The sequence below is a fragment of the Lepidochelys kempii genome, chromosome 10 (assembly GCF_965140285.1).
Source record: "Lepidochelys kempii isolate rLepKem1 chromosome 10, rLepKem1.hap1, whole genome shotgun sequence".
NCBI lineage: Eukaryota > Metazoa > Chordata > Testudines > Cheloniidae > Lepidochelys > Lepidochelys kempii.
Window position 1 is genome coordinate 64,270,320 of NC_136389.1, and position 24,376 is coordinate 64,294,695.

The window sequence follows — 24,376 nt, forward strand, 5'->3', positions numbered from 1 at the left end:
CTGCAGGGGCCACAGGGATATGCCAGCTGCTTCTGGGAGTGGCACGGCACGGAGTGAGAGTGGCAGCATGGGCAGGGAGCCGGCTTAGCCCTGCTGCGCTGCTGTTGGCATGTCTCTGTGCACCCCTTGGGGTGGGGGCAGCGTGCGGATCCACCTCCCTCTGCCAGAGGCACACAGAGACATGCCAGCAGCCGGCCGCTTTTCGGGAGCCATGTGGGGCCACCGGCCACGGAATGCAGGCAGCCTGCCTGCCTGAGCCCTGCTGTGCTGCCGGCCAGGACTTGGGGGCAGGTTGTCAGATGAGATTTGTCCTACATTTTGGGGCCCACCTTGTCATTGGGGACCCCGTGCTACCACATTGTTTGTTTGTTTCATGGTAAATCCACCTCTGCTTTCTCGCCTAGGGCCTGATACTGCAAGGTACTGAGAATCTCCTGAACAGTGCTGACTGCTTTCAGCTTCTGTTGACTTCCATATAAACTGAGGTGCTCCACCTTCCAGGGCTAAACCCTTAGGACCGTTGGCACTGGAATGTCCATAATTTGGCCCACAATTAGTATGTTACAGAAAAAATGGGAGGAAGGAGATTATTTAAAGTCACTTTTATGTTGTAAGGCTAAGCATACATTTATTCACTATTTTGTATTATTGGCTGTGTACTGGCTGTAGGCCTTATCCAAAGCCAGTGGGAGTCTTTCCATTGATTATAATGGACTTTGGATGAGGCCCTGTGTGACTGCTAGAACTGGCTGGAAAAAAAAATTCTACAGAAAATTTTGACCTTTTTGTTGAGAAAGAGAAAACTGAATTTATTTATTTATTTATGTATTTAACCAAAACCTGCCAAACACTTAAATATTCTCAGATTTAAAACTGCAAACACCTGGAAAGTTTCAAGCTGTTTTTTGTTTTTGTGTTGTCCTCCCCCCCGCCCCCCCCAACAACAAAAAATTAAAAATTCCAAGAGAGCTGATATCTTCTGCAAAAATTATCGTGTGGTCAAACACAATTTTCTGTTGAAAGAGTTCAATTTAAAAAAATTAATTCGCCCTAGTGACTGTCTATAATGTAATTATTCTGATGATTCTTTTTATTTCAAGTTTTGAGGTATTAAGTTGTGATTGAAGGGTAGATGAAAACTAGTGAGTCTAATGGCTGCTTTGCAAGGAGGAAATAAGGACAGCTTGCTTACAGTGGCAATTTTCTTCTGTTTTCATTCATCTTTACCTATTCAAATGACTTGTAATTTTTCAGTTTGAACCCCAATGGCACAGTTGTGTGAGGATTCAGCTAATCTCCTCTGAGATGCCAAGTGCGTTCAGCATCCATGGGAGTGAATGAATGAATGATTTTTTTGTTTTTTTTAATGCAACGGTAGCCCTATGGGCCCCAGCTAAGAATAGGGCCTTATTTGATAGACATAGAAAATCCTTGCCCCAAATAGCTTACAGTCGAAATAAACAAGCCAAATGAAGGGTGGGAGGGGAAACTAAGGCACAGAGCAATGAAGTGACGGTCTAAAGTCACACAGCAGGTTAGCGGTAGAGTCACCACAAGAACTGCAGTTTCCTCAGTCTCAGTCCAGTATCCTAACTACTAAACCATACTGTCTCCCTTCTAGAATTTATAAGTGGGAACTGAAAAGGACCTTGAACAATTGATGCCCCAATTTCCCAACAAGAGGATGCCAAGTATTCTATCTGAGAATTATGTGATATGGAACTCCCCTAAAGTAATTCCAATAGGGTAACTGGTTAATTATGTATTTCTAACTAAATACTCATGTAATTGTAAAGGTATAGTTTTCCCTAGGTGGACATAAATTTGAATGATAGATTGCATTAGGCAATTATCATTTTGAAGAATAGACGTTGTCACCATTCAAAGTGGGTAGTTAGGACATATAATAGCAGTGCCACATTTGTCACAGCATCTAAGAGACAGGATGCTTAAATGCAGCGGAAAGGCTATTAATGCAGAAAGATTTTAAAACTGCCATCAGATCTCTTATAGTCAATACGAGTACTTTACATAAAAATTGGCTGCACGGATGATAAGGTAAGTTGTCTGAGCTCAAATCATTGAAGAACAATCAGATATGATAAATGATTGCCAGGTGCTACCACTTTCAAAGCACAGACACAAATCTATAATAATGGAGGTAAGACAAATCAGACAGAAACTTTTAACTTAAAGTATTTTGTGATTCCTGGCAATTAGGCAATGTAAAAGGGAACCTCATCTTTAGGGATAAAACCGGGTATGTTCTCAGCTATGGGTCTCAACAGTATAGTCAGAATCTATCTACCTACAGTGGGCACAATCTACACAGAAAAGCAATACAATTCCCCTACTTTAGCTCTGCTGGTTATTTGAATTTACTGCATTGTCTTTACTGAGGTTCACCAAATGTTATCAAACCATGTTAGAAGATTTTCACATGTGCCAAGCACCTCCATTTTTCACTGACTTCACTTGGAATTATGGATATATCTAAAAATCAGGCCTAAATGGACCTTGAATGGACCTAAATGGACCATGTCAGCACGTTGAGCGAGTTTTAGGCTTTATAACATAAAATTGTTATAAATACTGTATCCTCATTTGTGTTTTATGCTTAGCAGAATTCTTTAGAATCTCATACTTTAAGCACAGGCTGAAAATGTATATAATTTGCGTGGGAGGGAGGAGAGAGAAAAGTAAACACCTGTTTTGGACCAATTATGAACTGCAGAGAATTATTAGTCCTAATTACAAAATAGCGACAGGATTCTCATTTAAGCAAAATCAACTATACTTGAAAACTAAACTTAGAATGTAAATGATGCAATCATTCTTAATTCATTCTGCTACAGCGGAGTCCTAGTCAAAGCTGAACAAGTGGTAGGATTTGCACTTTTTAAGTTTCAGAGTGTGCTTTAACAACTTACACTAGATTTCAAAAGATGTTAAGGAGAAACCTAACTTTTATGGGCATTATTTCTTACCCATATTTTGAAAACTGAACAACTGATTAAGATCATTCTTTTACCTCTGCTGCTCTTCAAAAAGAAAGGGGTATCTCTAAATTCTCTCTCAGAAAGGAAATACTAATAGTCTATCTTTGAGGAAAAAGATCAATTTCTGCTGCTTAACACAAATACGAGCTGCTCATTAAGGAATTTCTGTTTTACTACTATTTGCATGACAGGTGCCTACTTGTAACTGATAAGTCAGTTCTTATATCCTACAGCAGATATTATGTACTACACATGTATTAGTAGAATCAATGATCCAAGGATAATTTCTCAGGCAAAATAACTGAGGGCAAGACCTTAAGATCTGAAATGCAGCTACAGTTCTCTTGGGAAAAGCAAAAGACTCTCCACATTAAATCTTGATTTGCAGGTCTCAGCCTGTTTGCAGCCTAGAACTACTGTACCATGCTCATGCTGGGTTGATTGCTATTATCCTTACCAATGGCAACTCATTATAGCAACTGGATATTAATTTGTTAAACTTCATTTTTATGTCTTTTGTTTTTTGTTTAGTCCAAAAGTATCACCCTCCACACACACACGAACACAATCCTGTGGACAGTTGATTGCTAGTACAATGAATTCAAAAGCAAGTAACTAACTAATCCATGGTCTGTAGTGATACTCATTTATCAATTGCAAAGTTTTAGCTTTGAGTTCAACAGCTTTATCTATACAGCATTTCTGTGCACCGTTAGGAAAAACTAAGTAGGCCATTGTTAATCCTGTGGACAGCTGGGGAAAGTATTTGAAGTGAACAACTTGTTCAGCAAATTTAGGCCTTTTTTCTATTTGCTAATTGGTTGAACAGATTGTGAGATCCATTTATTTGATTGCTATAAGCATTTGTTCGCCAAATATTTTGGTGAACAAATTTCAGCCTATTGAATGATCATTAATTGTTTGCTGCTACTGTAACTATTCCTTTAAATATTCTTGATTCAGTATTCAAGCTCTGTGATTGGTCACTGTGAAAGAGTGTACTACTACCTCTTCAAAGGAGAGGCTGGAGCCTGCAGATAATCAAGAAGGCCTTGGCCCTGCCTGGAGTTGAGCTATTTAAACAAGAACAGAAAACTGAACATAGATATCCAGTATGGATATGGTAGAGGGAGATACAGTAAATGAGGTGCTAGAAAATCATTATGTAGCTTCTGGAGTTATCCTTTAAAGAGTATACAATAGACAAAGGGTACATCTGTACTGCAGCTGGAAGCGTGCTTCCCAGCTTGGGCAGATAGACACAACATGCCTCCTCTGTTTAAGCTAGCATGCTAAAAATAGCAGAATAGTCAGAGGTAGAATGGGTGGTAGTTCAGGCTAGCCACCTGATGAGAAATCCACCTGGATCCCCTGGGTATGTGCTGGGGTAGGTAGCCCAAGCAGCCATCTGTGCTACGCTGTGATTTTTAGCACACTAGCTCAAACAAACTTTGTGTGTCTGTTTACCCAGGCTGGGAAGCTTGCTTCCAGTTGCAATGTAGATATACCCAAAGAAAGAAGGATGGTTGATTTTGCCCAATGGAACTACTGCAAAACTATGTCCTTAAATGGGCTACACATAACTTCTATATAGTAAGTAAAATTAGTTAAAACCTACTACTTTTAACATATCAAGAATAAAAATAACCTAATAGGATAAATCACTTACTGTCATCCATTAATGTTTTAATGAACCCTACAGTGATTACTGTGTATATGCAAAAGGTTTTGCAACGTGTTGCTTGTGGTTTCTCATCGAAATTCAGTATTCTATGGATGCCAGTTACTTCCATTTAGTATCCGAGTGTATTCAATTTTTTGCTTTGAACCTGTAAAGTCCTATAGGGTTTGAGTCCTGATTGTTAGACACTGCCTTATCTTCTTGCTCTACTCCAGAAGCTGAGCTTATCTGGGGTATTCTTGCACACTGTCCCTATATTAGTACCTCTAGGGATGGAGATAGGGAGTTGAGAGTGGAGGTCATTTGACTCTGAGATTTGCTTCCATAACTGGTCTGACAGACCCTGAGTTCCTGACCTTAAGGACATGTTACGAGATCTATTTATTCACTCAAGCCTTAGCCTCAATTGGTGTTTGGGATGAGTTGAATTTCTGCGATGGTTTGGCAAGTTTTTTGAGTTTGACATTGGGTTATTCTAGGTAAAATTAAAGTATGCCTATTTATACTTTACATGGACAGAGAGGTGCAGAATTTGACTCTAACAAAATTTCACATCTTGAAAATCTGTAAATGATTTGAATTCTGCTGTTAATCACTTTACATTTCAATGGGAAAGAAGGGTGAGAAAATAATAAAGTCATAACATTGTTTCAGAGTTTGAAAACATAGCCTTACATATAAGCCAATACAAATGTCCACAAGTGATGGAGTATTATTATTACATAATAATTCATGTAACCAAAGTGAAAACCTTACTGTCCACTTAGTGGGGTTAAAGGTGTGAAGTGGGAATATAAAGCAGGCTAAGCAATATAACTCTTGGCATAATTGCATTTGCTATTGTGGATCCCATTCTTAAGAGCAAAAAGGACATAATGAGTGTGTCGTAGGTTTTACTTTAAATCAATCTTTCTACTCCATGTATTAGAAAATGTAAAAAGGAAACCTAAAGTTCCACCGTTCAATATGTTTAACCATTTATGAGTTATTTTATTAATATTTTATTAACTAACACTTAAGAGAACAGAAAAAATGCTCTTCACCAGTTCAGAGGAAGCAAATAATCATTAGCTTAATGATTAACATATAAGTATTATGAAATGTGCCTGTTGCTATTGTTTACACACATTTTTCTAACAGAGAACATAGAGAACTAGCACACATTCAAATCCCTGCAAGTAGGTTACTGCTATCCGTGGGGCTGCATGCTTTTTTTCCCAAAAACTTTATTTTCCATCTTTATTCTTACTTATTATACACACATTTTTTGTTTGAAATCAGAATGCGCCACCTTGATTGACTTTGCCTCCTTTTTGAAAGTGCACATCCTCGTGATGCACATATTAAAAGTAGTTGAAGCACATACAGTACTCAAACTTAAGTTTTGAATGATTCTGTCAGTTTGAAAGATATATCCTATACTTGAAATGAGGCATATTGCTGTTATAGCTCTTAGAAAAGAAACAACTTTACAAGTCTAAACACTGTACTCAAAAGGAAAAAGGGTTCAAATTGGGGTGGTACATGTTAATAAGACACACTGTACTGCTCCTACAGTGCTATCCTGTGCTCCAGATTCTAACTTTCATTTTTTAAGTGTTTCTCACTATTGTGGTTGTGAAGAAAATTCTGAAAATGTGAAGCAAGTGTAACTGATGTAGTGATGTTAGCCTGAGTTTGCAGAGAGCCTGAAATAGTAACTCAGAAAGGAATGAACAGTGCCATTCATCTAAGAGGTGAAAACTCAGATGCCCAATGATGATAAGTTTGTCAGTGTTACTAACTACTCACTGCTGATCAAAGCATATAAGAAAGAAGAGGGAGGATCATATTATGAACATCTATATAATCTACTGTGTCTCTCATAAACCAGTCTCTTATAACTGGCCCAAATATGCAAGTACTCAGCTTTGATTTGCTATGGCACTCATGGGCCCTTCTGAACTAATTCAAACAGGCCAGGATCAATTTGCCTTCACAACTAGGGCCAACAAGAGGATTCCACATGTGGTTGTGGCCAAAGACCGACAAAGTCACACAACTACCCTCTGGCCAGATTTGATGGTGGTCTGAAGGCTCTGCACTTCACTGTTGAGGCTGTTGCAAATTGGCTTGGCGGGTGCTTCACCTGATAAGAAGAAGAAGAAGAATGTGGATCTCATTTTGTTGCTTTTAGTAAATGGAGGTTGGACAAGTATCAATTAGAGCTGGAAGGGAATTTTTTAATGGGAAATGCTGATTTGTCAAACCCAAAAGGTTTTTTTGGAAACCCATCCAGTTCAATGAACTTCTGGGCAGGGTTCCAACAGAAACCTTCCTCCCAGGTAAGATTCTGCCCAGTTTCCTGTCAGCTCCTCTGGTGGGCTGCTGTGGACTCTAGGCTTCTAAGGTCCATAGTACCAAGGCAGTTCCCCCTCTTCCCCCAACTAAGGATCCCAGGGCTTCCAGACTCCCAGGCAGACTAGCTCCCTGGGCTGCCAGGTACCTGTAGCCTGGTGAGGTAGATACCTTGAAAGTCAGGCAGCACAGTGAGCCAGCTGGCCTGGGAGTCTGGAAGCCGTGGGGCAGCCCACATGCCCCAGAGCTGTAGATGCTGGAAGACCCATCAGCTGCTGCCTGAACTTGACATGATTCTTGTCAGTTTCATGGCTGCCAACCACTGAATAGCAATGGTGAAAGGGCTAGTCAGTGGTGAGGAGCTGTAAAAATGATAAAAATCTTGTCAATTTCAGGCTGCCAGGTCCTAGGGAGCATACTTTGTTTCAGAAACACCATGCAACAGTGTTTTTGAAATGAAAGCTCTCCAGAGTTTCTGGTTTACAGGTGCCTGTTTTAAAAAAGGGTAGGGCTCACAGAGAGGTGGCAGCTCTCTTGGGACTGGAAGACAAATGACACAGAGTGGGGATGCCTGTCTCCCACCAACATTAACTCTGTCCTAAGTCTGCATCTCTCATGCTAACCCAAAGACTTTCAGATGCTGTGCTCCTGGTGAGTAATACTTTTTTTACTGGTTTCAGAGTAGCAGCCGTGTTAGTCTGTATTCGCAAAAAGAAAAGGAGTACTAGTGGCACCTCTGTTATGAAAAGGCTGCCTGGTGTCGTAGCAGATACTTAATCAGAGCATTGAGTCCTGAAGTGAGGAGGACGGGAAAGTCTAGCTTGGCTGAACTCACTGCAGTGAGCCACTGCAAGAGACAGGGATTGCTGGAACCTGAAGTCCCAGTTTTGGAGTTGTGGAGGCCATGGGTCTGCCTCTGTGAAACAGTGAGGATTCCTAGAGTCCAGCACACTAGAGGGATACTCACAAGACACTGGTTAACGGCTGGGGCATAGAACAGACCCTGTGAATCTGTGACACAAACATTTTTGGTGTAACTGAGTCATCTCAATGAAAAATGTGAATGATTTTTAAATGACCTAATTAAACTTTTATATATTTGAAGGGCTTACATTTTATTTTGCCTGCCACTTCTCCCATGTGTGTAAGACTGCCTACCAATTCCTCCAAAACATTTCTAAAGCATCTTTAGAGATCTTACTCTTGCTTCCATCTCTTTTCTCCAATTACTCTACATTCTCTCTAAGGCTACACTCTGATTTTTGTTTTGTTTTGTCAAATATATAGTTGCAGCATTGTGAATCCCAGTTCATTCAAAAATTGTGAATCATGCATCCAGAATCATAAGATTGGCTTAATCATGAGATTTTAATTTGTTTTTTGGTTTTTGAGCATGGAGTGTTCATGTTGTCAAACTCTTTTCAAATATGGGCTAAATGACAGTTGAGATCCTCCGTAATCACATGACTATAGGAGCTAGGGCTTTAACACCAAATATGAGACTTGTGATAAAGTCATAAGAGTTAGCAACACTGTAGTTGCTCATCTTCTTCTTCATACATGTAAATATAAATATATCATTTCCATCCTCAGAAATCTTCAGTAGCTTTCTGCCCATTTCAGAATTTAGTACAAAATTATTCCTCTAAATAGTCTAGGTTCTCTGTGTATTTACTGTCCCTTTCTCTGTGTCCTCATCTTTGTTAAACATATAAACCTTGACTCTAATGGCACTCTGTCCAGGCCCAGGGCACTGATTAAAGTAACTTGTAGAATTGTGGCCTAAATCATTTATTATGATTTCTGAACCTTATGTCCCAATCTCTGAAACTCAGGGTAATATTATTCTTTAGGAATATATTGAGAGTATAATAACTAAAAGCATTAATTTAAAGTTTTAACACCTAAATGGTACATTTATTGAGTCACTAATTTAGAGCTTGATTCATCTAACTTTACTTGTCAAAATACAGCTCCTGCATCTAATATTGAGAATATCTTTGCTTCTGAGATCATAGCTCCCGCTTCTTTAATGGTTTTCATAAGAGAATGTTAATGTTTTATGGCTTTATTTAAATCACATGGATCAATGCATATCTATACTTTATTTGGCTTTTCAATTATAACCCTAGAGTAAAGTATTCTGTAAGCTGTTCTACCTTTTAAATATATCCTAGGTTTCCATATTATCAAATTCATTTTTTACTTTATCTGTTAAGGAAAATTGAATTTTTCTTGGTGTCTGCTTCACTAGAGTTACTGATTTGCCTAACTTATTGTAGTGTTCTCTTTTTCAGACATCCTAAGCTTTGGAAAACATCTGAAAAATGTCACATTATATCTGTTTTTTGTGCTATCTAGTGGTTTTGCAGCAAACATCTTTTTTTAACTAACTTCATGTCTAGGCAGTTTTTTAATCTTAAAACAAGTGCTACATCAGCATTTACTATGTGGAAAGTTATCAAGTGATACTGAATTTTAAAATAAGATAATAGTTTCTTGCCCTTTTACTGCTATTTTCTGTCTTGAATATGAAGCAAGTTTTGCTTTGCACCTCTGTTCTCTCTTATCTGAAGTCATATATATTCTTGGAATGACATTTCATTTTATGCCATTATCCATGTTAAAGGATACAGTTTTGCTACTGATGTTTAGCTGTATTTACCAATCTGCAGTCATTGGACCTGATCCTTGCAGCTTGTGTAATCATTTACCCCATGTGTATGTACACACTACCAAAGCAGAATAGTAGCATTTTACATCTACTTTGCACAGGGGGCAAATCGAAAAAACAAGATGAAGGTCAGTAAAAAATCAGGCCTATTAAGCCTACAGATATCTTTGCAAGGAATTTTTAAAGCTTTTTACAAACTCATTTGGGCATCATTTTACAATTTCTTCACATGTTAAAGGTTATCTTTGCAATCATAGGAACTAGAAACTTGATTTAAAAAAAAAAAGAATGTTGAGATTCTGAAACATGATTCTGCAATGATGGGTGAATTCTGCAGCAAATTTCAGAACTGTAGATTACGCTGGTTTCCCGATGAGATGATGTTCACTCTGAACTGAGACATTTAGGACACAGATTCTGCAAATGGCTATGTCTCAGGCTGAAGTTAAATCACTTCTCCACAGCGGTCTGTGCCCCTCTTGGTTATTCTGTATTCCACAAAGGAATGGGGTTTTTTGTTTGTTTTTAAAATGGAGTCACATAATTCCCTAAATCATGTTCCAGCTTTAGTCTTTATTTTAGTCACATATTCATCAACTGGCTCATAGTGCACGGATAAAACAAATGTCTCATAAGTACCATTTTTATGGGGTTACAGTACCTAACAAATATATCTATAATCCCTGACTAATAGTCATTGTTTTCTTTCTTCTCCCATGTCAAAATCACAAGTACATGTAACATTGCCAAACACAATGTGAAAAAAGTCTGTCTCTGCTGCATCAATGAGATATAGAAAAATGTCAAACTATTGTTTAAGCAGGTGCAATTTTCCTACTAACTTCCTTTGCAAACCCAGTACATTTGAAGGAAGTAACTGGTTCATTATTTGTTTGAGATGATTTAAGATTTGATATAAAGAGCTGCACATTAGAAACCATTTGCAGTACACAACAAATTTTTATTGTTGTGGCCTAGAGGACAGAGCACTGGACATGAACTCAGGTTGTATTCCTGGCCCTGCCTGCTCAGTGACTTTAAGCAAGTTACTTAGCCTCTCTGTGCTTCAGTTTCTCCATCTGTAAAACAGGGATAAATGATACATGCCATTGCAAATCGCTTTGAGATCTACTGATGAAAAGTGCTATCTAAGAGCTAGACAATATGATAAAATTCAGGAACTATATTACGTATTTTAGAGTGCCATCCTCTGGTGCTTATCTATATATAGATATAAGACATAGAGCTCTATCATAACACTAACTCCAGATACAATATAATGAGCATGCAGGAGACAAGTTGATTAGAAAGAAAGACTTTTACTAAGTGAACCAGCAACCAGCTCAGACTGACGTTGCTTATGCTTCTGGAAAACATTTAGTTTATACTGGACATGCTCAATGGCTTAACACAGAATGATTTTGACATTACAACATTAGTATTACTTCTCCTTGGCATAACCACTCCCATCTTTATAATGATAAAAAATAACTGGGCATGTTTAGTTTTGAGAAAAGAAGACTAAAGTTGGACCCCATAATGGTCTTCAGATGTTAAGGGCTTTTATAAAAGAATGGCGATCAATTATTCTCCATATCTGCTGGAGGTAGGACAAGAAATAATGGATTTAACCTGCAGCAAGAGAGATGTAGGTTAGATATTAGAAATTTTTCCCTAACTATAAAGTATTTAAGCACTGGAATAGGCTTCCAACGGAGGTTGCGGATTCCCCATCATTAGAGGTTTTTAAGAACAGGCTGGACAAACACCTGTCACAGATGGTCTAGGTATACTTAGTCCTTCCTCAGATTGGAAGGTTGGTCTTGATGTCTTCTCAAGGTCCCTACCACCTCTAAATTTCTATTGTACCTATCCTTAAGAACCATTCTGTAATTTGTTTAAAGAAATTATAAATGCTGCTATACAAAATAATTTATCTAGTAATATACTTCTGTCTCCATTTATTCACAAAAGCAATTGATCTGAACTCAAATACATACCATACATATAAATATCTTTCTAAAAAAAATTCTGAAATAACATTAAAACAACTAAATTCAGACCAGACGTTAATTACACAGTAACTGCAGCCACGTAACTATATTTTAATAATTTTTATTAAGAATTAAAAGGGTCCAAGAACAAGCTCACCTTTATGTTGCTTTAGCCAGTTACCCTATCTCTGAAATATAACTTGAGTTATTTACTGTGCAAAACTGCCTACGTGCAAAACTGCCTACACACAAAACATTACTACAAAACTGGTAATGGTGCAAAACCTGTCCTCTTCTTTCTGGCCAAAAATTCAGAACTCAGCCTATGTTTGTGAAGCCTCAATGACTTATATGCATATAAAAACCCTGAGAAAATACATTTTCAATGTGCAACTATATGACATTCACTAGTTTGCTCAAACCCTGACCTCTATTGCATAGATAGAAAAGAAAACATCCACACAAACTGGAATCAATTATTTGGCCCCAATCTAGTATTCTTTACTGTTTAGGGTAAACCAAGAGAAGCACTTTGTGTTTAAATTTAAACAGGAAACTTGGCTAGGAAGTAAAGTGAGAAAAGTAAAACAGTGCATTTTGAAGAGAAAATCTCTGTCTGATCTCTTTCCTCACAGCTAAACCAACTCAGTGCTTTATTGATTACTGAAGAGCATTTGTGTGTCAGCAGAGGATGGGGGTGGGGAGCTGGTTCAGTCAGCCAGGCTGTTGAATTCCCTGAGATGTAGGCAATGCAGGCAGTTAATGCACCTTCATTATGGATGTCCCCAACCCTCAGAAGAATTAAAAAAAAAAAAAGCCCCCTGAATTGGATTGCATTTATGGGAGGGCAGTAGAGATACAGGGGACTAAGAAAGACAAGGAAGGGGAAGAAACTCGGGAACGGGGGGGGGGGGGGGGGGAAGGGCACAGAAAATAAACAACTGGAAGGGGACAGGCAGAGTAAATGGAGAGGCCAAAACCAAGAAAGAGTGGCAGACAGGAAGGAGAGGTAGAAGGACAAGGAAGAGAGTGGGTGAAGGAAGGACAAGCACTGAGAGGAGGCCCCTGATGTACAGAAAAAGCAAGAGCTAAGGAAGAGGTGAAACTGGGCACAGCCTGCCATTGTGGAACACCCTGAAGAGTGAATAGGTTGAAATAGAACTGGGGGGTGGTTGTGGAGGCACTATCTGGGAGACTGCAACTCAGGTGTATTGGGGGGTCTGTGTGTAGGAGGCAAAACACAGGGGTGGGATCTACATGGGTGGAGGAGACATTTGGTATGAGAAGCTGCAAGACAGGGGTGTGAGTGTGGGTGTCTGAGATGGGGGCTGCTTTGGGGATAAGGGGGAGGGTGTAAAAGTGATGCGTGGCTGATGGAGAAGCTGGTGTGGGACTGAGCTGTAAGGTCTTCAGGAAATACTGGGATGAGGGGGAGAAGGCCATACTGAGCCACCCAGTGAAGAGAGGAGGATGGAAGCAGGCAGAGGCGCTGGGGTGGAGGAAGTAAAGGCTCTGTGGTGGGGCGCGGGGTCGGAGGAGGCACAGGCTGGAGGATGGGGTGACCCTGGGAGAAGGGGACACTGAGCATGGCGTCGGGTGGAAGAAGGAGAGGAGGGGTGGTAGGAGGCTCTGGGGTTCACTCCAGAGCGGAGGCTGCGGCCGGAACCCATGTGAGGGGCGGGGGCCGCTCAACGGCAGGGAGGTCGCTACTAGGCGGGCGTGGGGCTCTGAGGCAATGGTCGCTGGAGGGGCGTTAGGCGCGGGGAGTGGCGGGAGGCGGGGGGTGGGCGTGGGGTTTGAGGTGGAGTCACCCGGGGCTGGGAGGGAGCCGGCCCGGGAGTTTGCCGTGCCGGGAGCTGAGCCTGCACCGCCTCCCTATAATCGCTGTCAGAGCCCTGCGGAGCCCGGAGCAGGTGGTTTCCTGAGCGAGCCGCAGCCCCAAGTAAGTCATCCGCCTCGCTAGCAGACTGCCATGCCGGGGACAGCGCTGCCCGCTCGGCTGCAGCGCTCTTGGGCTCCCCGGGCGCCCTGACCTAGGCGGGGGAAACAGGAGCGCTTCCCAGCGGGGCGCTGCGAGCTGCAGCCCAGACGCGGCATCCCCTGGGTGGGTGGGTGGAGGTGAGCATCGCTCGCACGCGGAGCTGCTGCCCCTCAGGATTTGGGGGAGAGGGAAGGAAAGCGAGTGAGTTGGCCCGTGTCTTATTTTTGTCGCCTGTTGTTTTTTTTAATCTTTATTTTCAAAGAGTAGCTATATGCAGAATGTCTGGAGGTGAGACACACACACACACGCAGTCCTTCTGGGGTTACATAGGTTCTGGATCGTAATGTCAGTGAGTAGAAAGATTTGCTTCATTTGCAAAAAAAAAAAAAAGTGTGTGTGTGGGGGAAATCGGTGCGTGGAAAAAGTCCTCTGTGTGTGAGAGAGAAGGAGTGCGTGGCTTTTGTTTTGGTGGGGGGGGGGTTCCTTTCTTTCTCTGGGTTTGGTCGGTTTCGTTGCATTTCTCTGGGTGGGTCTCTTTTCTCTTGGCTCATTGTTTTGCAGTGTTATTTCCATCCGTGCCAGTGGCCGAGAGACAGGACCGCTGCTGATGGTCTCTAAGCGTGAGGAGATGGCAGGGTTCTGTATTTTGCTGAGAAGGATTGGTCTGGGGGTAAAACTGACTTCCTCACAACAATCTCAGGATAGATAAGGGATTATGATCATAGTTGTCTGCTTTATTCAGACAGCTACTGGCTCTGAGCGTAAAACTTAGAGCCTGTTCCCACCGTACAAAGGAAGCACACGCTTGCAGATGAGTGAAAGCCTCTCTGTATAGCCAGTGAAAGCATTTTAGGGGGAGGCAGTTTAATAATGAATTTTTTAAATTTTAAAATATTGCTATACGAGATTTAGTGTATAAAGTCTCAGCACAAATATGTACAATACAGTCTGTGTGCTTTTCTTTCTATGCATTGTGTATGTGTTTGCACCTATATTACCTTCTTTGGTTTCTCTCGTGGTTTAATTCGTTCAGGATGTTTCCACTTTCCAATTATTCTCTCAGCTGGAGTGCTCAGCAGTTTCTACTTGATGGGCTGAGAAATTCTAATTTTTTTAATGATGTTATCCACTTCTCAGATGTTACCATATATCATAGACATGCTATTAAAGGTGTACTCTCCCCACGGTGTCCACATGAACTACTCCTAACACTAATGCATGTGCACCCAGAGCAGAATAGATCGATACAATATTGATGCACATATATCACATATATATATATATGCCTTTCAAATAATGTGTAAGTGTATTCACACATACAGTTTCCCCTTCCTGTTTATAATTCCAACTCCTGGTCACTTTGTTTACTTCCCCCACAGAGGGGGTTTGATTTATCTAAACAAGATGCTAGTGATAAAAAATTGGTAACAACTGGTACAACTCTCAACACTAAATTGTTCATGTGCATCAAGTGATGCTGGGTGTAAATCCCAATGGACTCTAACATATCTAATGCCTTGAATGTATTTTGGTTTGACAGTACTTGACGGACTTGCTAAGTGCTCCAGTCTGCTGAAGCTGAGTTTCTAGCCCCCAGGAGAAACACGTTAGTTATATGAAAACCTCTAACTCAGAGCTTGATTTCAAAGGGAAAATCCATGACATAGAACTGGTGTTATGATTATGGAAAGTGACGATAGATAAAACAGACATCTAGCTCCTGTAAAATATTTATATTTCATTTTATAAGTCACTTCTGAATTTCCTCTTTCTTCAAATAAATTACACATCAATGTACCCATTTATTTCTCTTCTTAGTAGCAATCTGTTTTCATTTTTTAGTTTTATTATCCTTTTCACATTGATTTTTATTGATTAAATGTTTTGTTTGCCTGTCATCATAGCTTTCTGTCCCTAGTTCAACCTTTAACAGTATTTCTAACTACTGTTCAGTTTGTCTCCATCTTTCTATCGTATCTGCATTGTCCTCCTCAGTTTAGAGCACTGAATGTATATTCTTGCACACAGCATTGATCTTTCTATTGTACATTTGTTGTTGTTCTCTTAGAATAACATGGACCATTTCAAGCAGATTTTGATTGAGATAAAGTGAAATATAAATTTGACTACCCTTAATGGCCCTTTTAGATCCTTGCATACTACTTGCATTCTCTGTACCCCAGACTCCAAATTATAATGCAATGTGAATAGTAAGTCAGTACCTCTATCTTTTTTAATGAATTTATTCATTAATAGTCTTGATCATACTTTTTGTCAACAAAATGTGTGTCTAGCAATCAGCAGATTCATGTTTTGCAAAATTCATATTTGATTAAATGCGGCATTAAAATATGTACAACTTGCATGAATGATTTAAAAATCATGTAGAAGTTCAGAAGTAAATAAGAAAAGGTTTAATAGATTGTTAGAAAACCAGGTTTTCTTTCTTTTGTAAAAGAACCTTTACCAATGTTTATTGAATTTGCTTGTCTGCATGAAGAAAAGAACTGTTGTTTTGTTATGTAGCAGCTGTAAGAAGATTGACAGCTACAAACTGAAAATCTATGAAGGGTCTGTCCATGACAATTTTGAGTTTATTTAGATTTTATCATTTGCAAAATTATATAAACAAAGATACGTTTGTGGGGAAGATATATATAGATAGTATACTGTAAAGATTCTGAAGCTTATTGGGATAATTTTCAGAGCGTGGTCTTGTCTGGGATGTGACAATTAATTTAAATCTTATTAAAATATGAATACACAATTTAAAATTAGAATATATACAAGAAATACTTATTTTAACCACGCTGGCTTAACTGGAAGTATATTAAGTGTAATAGCCTATTTGTTGAGATAAAGAGAACATCATTGATGTCATGGCGTGCTTTGCATGTTTAAACAGAATCTAATGAATTACAAACATTCATTACACTACAAGCAATTGCTGAAACTTCTCAGGACCCCAAAATAGAGAGTTATTTGTACACTGATGCTCACATGTTTTCTGATTTTGGATTCACTGTAAAAACAGAAATAAATAAAAAAGCCATTGTTTTGAAATGAATTCTCTGCTAGCTCTAAATCTTTTGTTTGTCTACTCCTGTCTCATAAATTTATGTTTAAATACCTCCAACGTCTTCAGGTTATAGAACTTTCTGTTGAGAAGTGTGGGAAAGCTGCATGGACGGAGCAGCCTTTATTAAATCTTGTAAGAGTAGAGAACATATAACACACTAGGGAAGGTCAGGTTTTACTAACTATCTGAGAATAGAATGAAGATTGTTCCTTTGACCTTTCTAAATTCAAGCTATGTACTAATTTTAAAGGGCATCTTATATAAATATTGGTAATCCATTGCCTAGCTGCACATATCAAGATGCAAAAGAAAGATTAGGTCAGTACTTCTTGGACTGTTATACATAAATATTTATTTTTCATTTACAATTCACTTCTACTTAAGCTTGAGTATTATTAAAACAGTTATTGTCGTACTGTGATTTTTGTTCTGTATGGGCTCGATTGAAAGCCCACTGTAGTCAATGGAAGCGGTCCATATTTTTAGGCCAACATTTTCAACAATGACTTGTGATTTTTTGGGTGCCTCAATCTGTAGATACTAAGGGGTCTGAAGAAGAATTGTCTACAGAGCGAGTTAGTGCGTAGCAAGGCAGGATGTGAATCTTCAGCACACTAAGTTGCCAAGCACTAATTTGCTGTAGAGAGAAGTCTAGAGTATGGGTTATCAGTACTTTCCAAAAATCAGGCCCCCTTAAAGTCTCAAGTTTGGCACCCAAAAATAAAGCCACGCGCCCCTCCCCCCAAGTAACAAGTCACTTTTGAAGATCTTGGCCTGCAGAAATTGGAGGAGAGAGTAAGAGTAAGTAGTATAAGAAGCACCTGCTAGAACTGTCCATTATAAGGATTTTTATTTTGATATTGTGAACAGTAAAGATTTTGTAATGTCAGTTCAGATTTTGGCCAGCAACGCTATATACCTACTTTTGTGTACATATGAGAGAGACTGCATGATGATGTTCTGTAGTTACAGGATTTCATTGGCATCAATTTATAATGGCCACATTAATCATAAGTAATAAGCCATGTGTGACGTATGCAGGTTATCCAGAAGAAGTGCCAATAAAAACCTCATACCATGCTATCATCCAAAGTATTCTGCATATGCCTTGTATTTTAAAGAAAATCTATTTTCAAAATGTCTTAGACAGATATACAAAAATGTCTATTTTTCATATCCCCTCTTGTAAAGCTGGACAGTCTTCATTGCTACTAGCTCACTGCACAGTGCTCAGAAGGCAAAAAAAAGTTATAACTAATCAAACATGTCCTCTGGATGCCTGTCCTTCCTGTATGATAAAGGGTAGTAAGGAAGTACAGGGTCCATTGCTGGTGGGAATTGTCAATGTTTCCCTTCAGGTGGTCTCTTAAGGAGGCAACTGTGAAACATTTGCTTCACAACCAACCCTTGATGCTATCAGTCTGATTAATTATTGACCAGTATGACATCTTCTATTATGAGTTAAGAGAAGTTTCTGGTGGTGAGACAACTATTTAAGTACTTAGATTCCTCAGACTTCCTTGATGTTTTGGCTACAGATCTTGGTATATGGGTAGAAATTGTGCTGATGGGATTAGTAAATGATCTGAGGATGAACAAAGACTGGATGTCTATGCTGATATTGTCAGGTGTATCGGCAGCCATTGACACTGATGACCAAAGGGGGGTATTGATTTGTTTGTAGACTGCAGTAGGAGTAGATGGAGCCACTCTTGAGTGACTCCATTATTTTCTTAAGTGCTCTCAGAAGGTGGGACAATTGCTCTTACTCCATAGGGTGCTATGGCATGGAATTCCACCAGATTGCATCTTGTTTCCTATCTTGTTCAATCTGTGTATGGTGCTGATTGAAGAACTAGCACGACAGCCTATAATTACTCACTTTCAATATGCTGACAACACCTCAACTCAGTAGTACTGTCTCACCTGACTGCACCATAACTGTGGAAAGACTACCCTAGTGTTTCGAAGTGGCTGGATCTTGGATGAGAGTTGGCTGAAGCTCAGTCCAGATAAAACCAAAGTGATGTTTCCTGCAGGAAACAGCCAAATGCTGTGACAAGGATGATCTATTCAGTGAGTGCATTGGCCATTTGTTACTCAAGTTTTGCAATCTGTGAGTACCTGCAACCCATTTCTCTTGGGTGTGGGTCTGACTGCAGGGTTTTATGTCTTTGTTATCTTGAGGCTAGATTCTTGCAATGGAGCTACACTTCAGGTTAACTTGGAAATTTGAGCTTTCAGAATACAGCAGCCCACTTAGTAAATGGTATACTTTAATTAGGGCACAGAACACAAGTATTCCATGATGTGTACTGCCTGCCTGTTAGTTTCTGGGTGGATTTTAAGATGTTGGCTTTAATCTGTGAAGCCCCAACTGGTGTGGGGCCTTCCTATGTGAGAGACTGCTGCCATACTTTGATCAGCAGAGACACATGAGCTGTATTCTCTTTTATTTGACATAGAGGGGGTTGGTGATAGAGCTTCTTCCATGAGGAGCCTTCAGTTGTGGTAGAAGCACTATCTTTGGTCTGAAGTAGTTTGGGATTCTTGATTGGCAGGCCACTATGTAAGGCCCATCCTTTCCCCTCATGTCTGACTAGGGTGAGTTTGACAGTGGAAATGTGGTTTATGGGTGGTTGAGTTCTAGTGGGGAAAGCCCTACCTTTTGAGTTATCATGGAAGGGGTTTTGCTGGAGTTTTTGCTGCTGATTCGGCTTTGGTTTATTGTTCAAATAATGTAAACTACCCTTAGAGAAGCAGAAGGAATGAGAACCTTTTTATTACATTTTATAAATTAAAAAATAGCTAGGGAGGAAAGAAATATGTCATAACTTTGAAGTCTGATATCTTGGGATGTTCCAAGACTTACAAGCTAGTTGATATCACATTGGAAAATTAGGAATCTCCCCTTTTTGGTGGTGTAAAGCTCCTGTTTGTTACCTTGTGGGGTGGAAAGATACTAGATTTCAAACACAGACTTTACTTGCTAAGGACAAGTTTCCCTTGAAGGGAAGAGTGTTATTGCTTTCTCAGTTTGTTGTATTCCACTTAAGTGAGTGGTCAACATAAAGGATAAATGCCTACTAATGTTATTAATTAGTGCAGTTACTCCTTTAGCTCAAGTAGCAAAGGAGTCTTTCTTGAAGCTGAAGATTCTAAGTTTTATCCACAAAGACAAATGGGCACAGATGTTCTTACCATCAGTTTTGTGGTATCAGTTAATAATCTGCTTCAATCTTAGTCCCTCTCCTCTATTTTATTTATTCTGTCTTTACTCCCAGTCTATTGAGTTTGCATCACCTTTCACTCAATCAAATGTTCACTGTCATTTCCCAGTCTATTATATTCTCAGTTCCCCTTCCCCAATTCAGTTCCAGCCTCACCCAGTTTATCAGTTCCATTCTCAGTTTCCCTCATCCTATGTAGTTCTCAGACCCGTTCCAAATTTATCAATTCTCAGCCTCATCAGCTAATAAGTCCTTTCCCCAGTGCATCCAATATAATTCCAATACCCTTTCCTTTAATTCAACAGTTCGCCTACCTATTGTTCCTTCCCCCTACTCACTCACTAACCCCAAAGAGTGTTACTATGAGACTAACACTTTCTTTCCCCAACTTTACAGCATTAAAGTTTTTTAATTTAATATTCTATGAAGACAAGGTTTTGCATTTTAAATTCCATGGGCCAGATTGTGACAGCTAGTCCTACATGTGGATGGGTCTCTTCAGGGATAGATCTCACTTCTCTTATACAGAATATTTGGGGAGGAGTCGGGTGCCTCTACAGCACTATTCTCAAAACCCAACAGATGGTGCTCCAAGGTGTTAGATTCTGTATAGGGGAGAAGGAGGAGATTGGGCCTCCAGCCACGCAGATTATCTGGGAAGTGTAATACAATACCAGGCTTTTAGGCTTGTGAAGTTTATTTAGAACCTTCAGGAGCTCCACAGGAGCATAAGAATTTCAGTACAGAATCCTCCTGCTTTCTGATTTTCCTACAGAGAAATATGTTGAAAACTTACAACCATGGTTGTTAACTACAGTGCTAATTCAGCAGTGCAGATGATGTTGTAGCTACCATGCATGCACAAAACCAATTTTTAAAAAATGTTTATATCTGTTGTTTGGGTGTTCTTTTTTTCCCCTTGGCAAGTAATGAAAGTACCCAGTACTGAGTCAGAGCTAGCCAACCTGAAAATGTCAGATCGTACAGATCAGCCATTTTCAAATTGTGTATGTTTTTTTTTAAAAAAATCACTTTTTTTCACCTTTCCATAATTCAAAAACAGGTAAATGGATTTCTCTCAAACTTGGGGAAAAAATAAAAATCATCTCTGGGTGAGGGGAAGTCAAGTATGGAACAAAGCAGAAGATTGATATGGAACATCTCAGCTAGAAATGAGAAAAATCCCAAAATGGTAAGCTTTAGCTTTTGATATTGTAATATATACTACATACAAAAACTGTTAAAAGAACATTAAGGTTGCAAAATCAAGCACTCTAAAGTTAGGAAATGCCAGAATGAAGGTTTCCTGTGCAACCTTAATTTAACCTCTTGTGCATATGCGTCACAACACAGTCTTATATTACATTATCACATACTATTTTTCCCCCTGCCTTATTCAGTACACAGGATGGATGGTGCTCACTTAATTAATAGCTATTCAGTATTTTGTTTTATCCCCATTGTTCAGTATGTTGCCCCATGCCTCCCCCCCCCCACATTCAAACCTCGTGATGGGCTTTTCTTTGGTGCTTCACAAATATTAATTTATTTTATTTTCAAATAATTTGAAATGCCTATGACCTGATTTTTAGAGCACTTAGCATTATATGTTCAAATCATTAACTTCACTTGCAGCTATGAGTGCCCAACAGCTCTGGAGATTCTAGAGTCTCATGTTGGTCACCCCAAAAATGAACATACAAATAGTGACCAATTGTGAAAAATTTGGTTTAAATGTCTTGCCTGCCATCGCATAGGAGCTCTGTGGCAGTGGAAGGTACTTCAGGGCAACATTCTACTGCTTTGACCAACCTTTCTTTTCCTGCAATCTGTCTTTTTCACTACACACCTTTCAACTGCTGCGACAAATGAAGCACAGATACTACAGACAATAACTTCTTTCATTACACAACTCAGATTCATCCCCAGCGCATTGTCTGTCCTTTTGCACTGAAAGAGGCAAGGATCTTGTTTGGAAAAAACAGTATGTGTTCATGTAATTAAAAACTGTATCGTAACTCATAATTCCGCCTTTTGAGTTCTTTTTAGCATTCTTTTAATGTTGATTTTTGTGTGTAATTCACTATGGTTTTAGAAAAACAAAGTGAAAAAAATAGAAATTCCACCATATGGGTCATCAGCAGGGTTGGAACCTTTACATCTTGTTCATAGACCTCTGCCAGTTGTTCTAATGGTATAACTGTTAACAGTAGTCGATTATCTACTATGTGGACCAGTACTAGAGGGGAATGAGACATATGCTTTGTCAATGGGATTCACAGATATTTGCTGACAGCAGAGGAATGATCAGACTTAGAAATCTTGGGTTCCATTTGGGCTCTGGAAGGGAATGTTCTATAGTGGGCACAGACCCTTCTACCCCTGTTTCTGCCCACTGCTCTCCCTGGTTTCTCATCCCAGTCTTCCTCCCACATCCTGGCAACTAGTCTCAGCCTCTCTCCCCAGGCTCCTCCTCCCAGACCCAGTCTCATTTCCCAAACAATCCTAGTCTTTTTCTATTCCCCACCTCCTCCCACACCATTTCAAGTTCTCCCCTGCCTCCTTGTATGACTTTCTCCTCCCTGATCATGCTGACTTTAGTACCAGTCTCCTCTTCTTCCAACCCTACTTCCCAATGCCTTGTCCCAGTTTACTCCCTCTGCTGACACCCCTTCCAGTTTCAGCTTCTTTCCTCTCTGTATATGAATCAGGCTACCTCCTCCTCCATGTTGTCTGGCCCCAGAAGGGGGACGGTAAGGATATGTTTACACTGCAGTTAGACACCTATGGCTGGCCTGTGCCTGCTGATGCGGGCTCAGGATAGGGGGCTGTTTAATTGCAGTGTAGACATTGAGGCTTGGGTTGCAACCTGGGCTTTAGGACCCTGTGATGTAGCAGGGTCCTAGAGCTTGGACTACAGCCTGAGCCCAAACATCTGCACCACAATTAAACAGCCCTTTAGCCCAATCCCGGTGAGCCTCTGTTAACTGGCATGGGCCAACCATGGGTGTCTAATTGCAGTGTAAGCATACCCTAAGAGTACAGAAGAGACAATGTTCTTGCTCTTTGTTCTGGTACCTGGTGACATAGTAGCAGCAGCAACTGAAGAGAGAGCCTGCTCAGCCACTGGGATGGGGTCCTTGCAGACATATTCTGTGAAGATTCTATCTACCAAACACTAACAAGTCTGTACTAAGCATGTGCAATTTCACAGGAATTGCAAAAGGCACATTGTCGACACCAGGGCAATATCCTCCCTGTACTAAATTTCAAGGCCATGCTTCTAGCATGGGAGTACTACAGCTTCTCAATGAAACAGTAATAATAATTTTTAATATAGGTATAAGTATATTTTCCCTAATCTTGTTCTCCAAAACATCTAAACTGTTTTAGTTAAAACTTTTCTGAAAAGATTTAGTCTGGGGCACACACCCAGCATAGGAAATTTCATACCAAACAGTTAAAGTTTGGCAAAGCAACTGGAAACAGCATCTTTATAGTGAGAAGTGTTGGGGAACCTTGACTATAGGCATCACTGCCAGTTCTGCCTACAATACTTAGCTACAGTGCTTCAAGTTACTCTGTGCCTGCAGACTCCTGAGCCCATCCAGAATGTCTTGGAGGTTTGGTGTCATACATTGAAAAGCAATTTTTTATGTGTGCATCTGTGTGTGTGTATATATAGATATAGACAGTATGTGAGAGAGAATATATTAAATAAAATGAGACTACGAGATAGGATGGTGGCATGAAGATTTCAGTAGCAATCCAACAAGAGTTTGAGTTGACTGCATTACTCGCAATTGGGAGATGTACGTATGTTGATAGATAGATATGGGAAGAGAAAGAGATTGGTTTGTATGTAGGTATTCATCAGCTTAAGAGTGAGGTAGAGTGAGAATAAAATGCAGTTGAATTCTATAAACCAGTATGGTTTGGAAAATAACACTGTTATGGAGTTATAATCAATTTACCACATCTAACGTCACATACATGGTTCGTCACTTTTAACAGACAATGAGGAGTTTCTAAAGATTGCAGTTCATTACTAAATTAGGATTTACCTTGCTGGTGTTTAGAATTTTAAAAATTTCTTTCCAGTTAGACTCTTTAGTTTTGTATGTGACAGGAGAAAGTACACATTTAATGTTTTTGTTTTATTTTAATTGAAATGGTGGATTTCTTTTTATCCTATGCATTAATTTAATGTGCTGCAAGTCTTTTTAACAGATGTGTATTCACTAGGAGATTGAATGTGTTGTCACTGCTTTACAGGCTGGCAGACGGTTCAACTCTCTAAGCCTGTTTCTGTCAAATGAATTTTCTTGGATTGTCTGTGCATGTGCAAAGCTTCAAAATGTCGTAATTACCTCTTTAAAGGGGAAAAAAAGAGATTAAACC

At 39.7% G+C, this 24,376-nt stretch overlaps 1 protein-coding gene across 19 annotated transcripts in view; it reads left to right on the top strand.

Moving 5' to 3' along the window:
* Nucleotides 1–13,503: 13,503 nt before the first annotated feature.
* The window catches only part of SEMA6D (semaphorin 6D), a 276,265-nt gene continuing 265,392 nt past the window's right edge, over nt 13,504–24,376 (top strand). For 16 of the 19 annotated variants that reach the window (XM_073303916.2, XM_073303919.2, XM_073303920.2 and 13 more), the window contains exon 1: nt 13,504–13,627. The gene's annotated coding sequence lies outside the window, so the exon portion shown is untranslated. Of the gene's footprint in view, nt 13,628–13,656; nt 13,868–13,901; nt 14,016–21,038; nt 21,168–24,376 lie in introns of those variants that run through there. The other 3 variants (XM_073303922.2, XM_073303923.2, XM_073303924.2) reach the window with 3 other exon arrangements.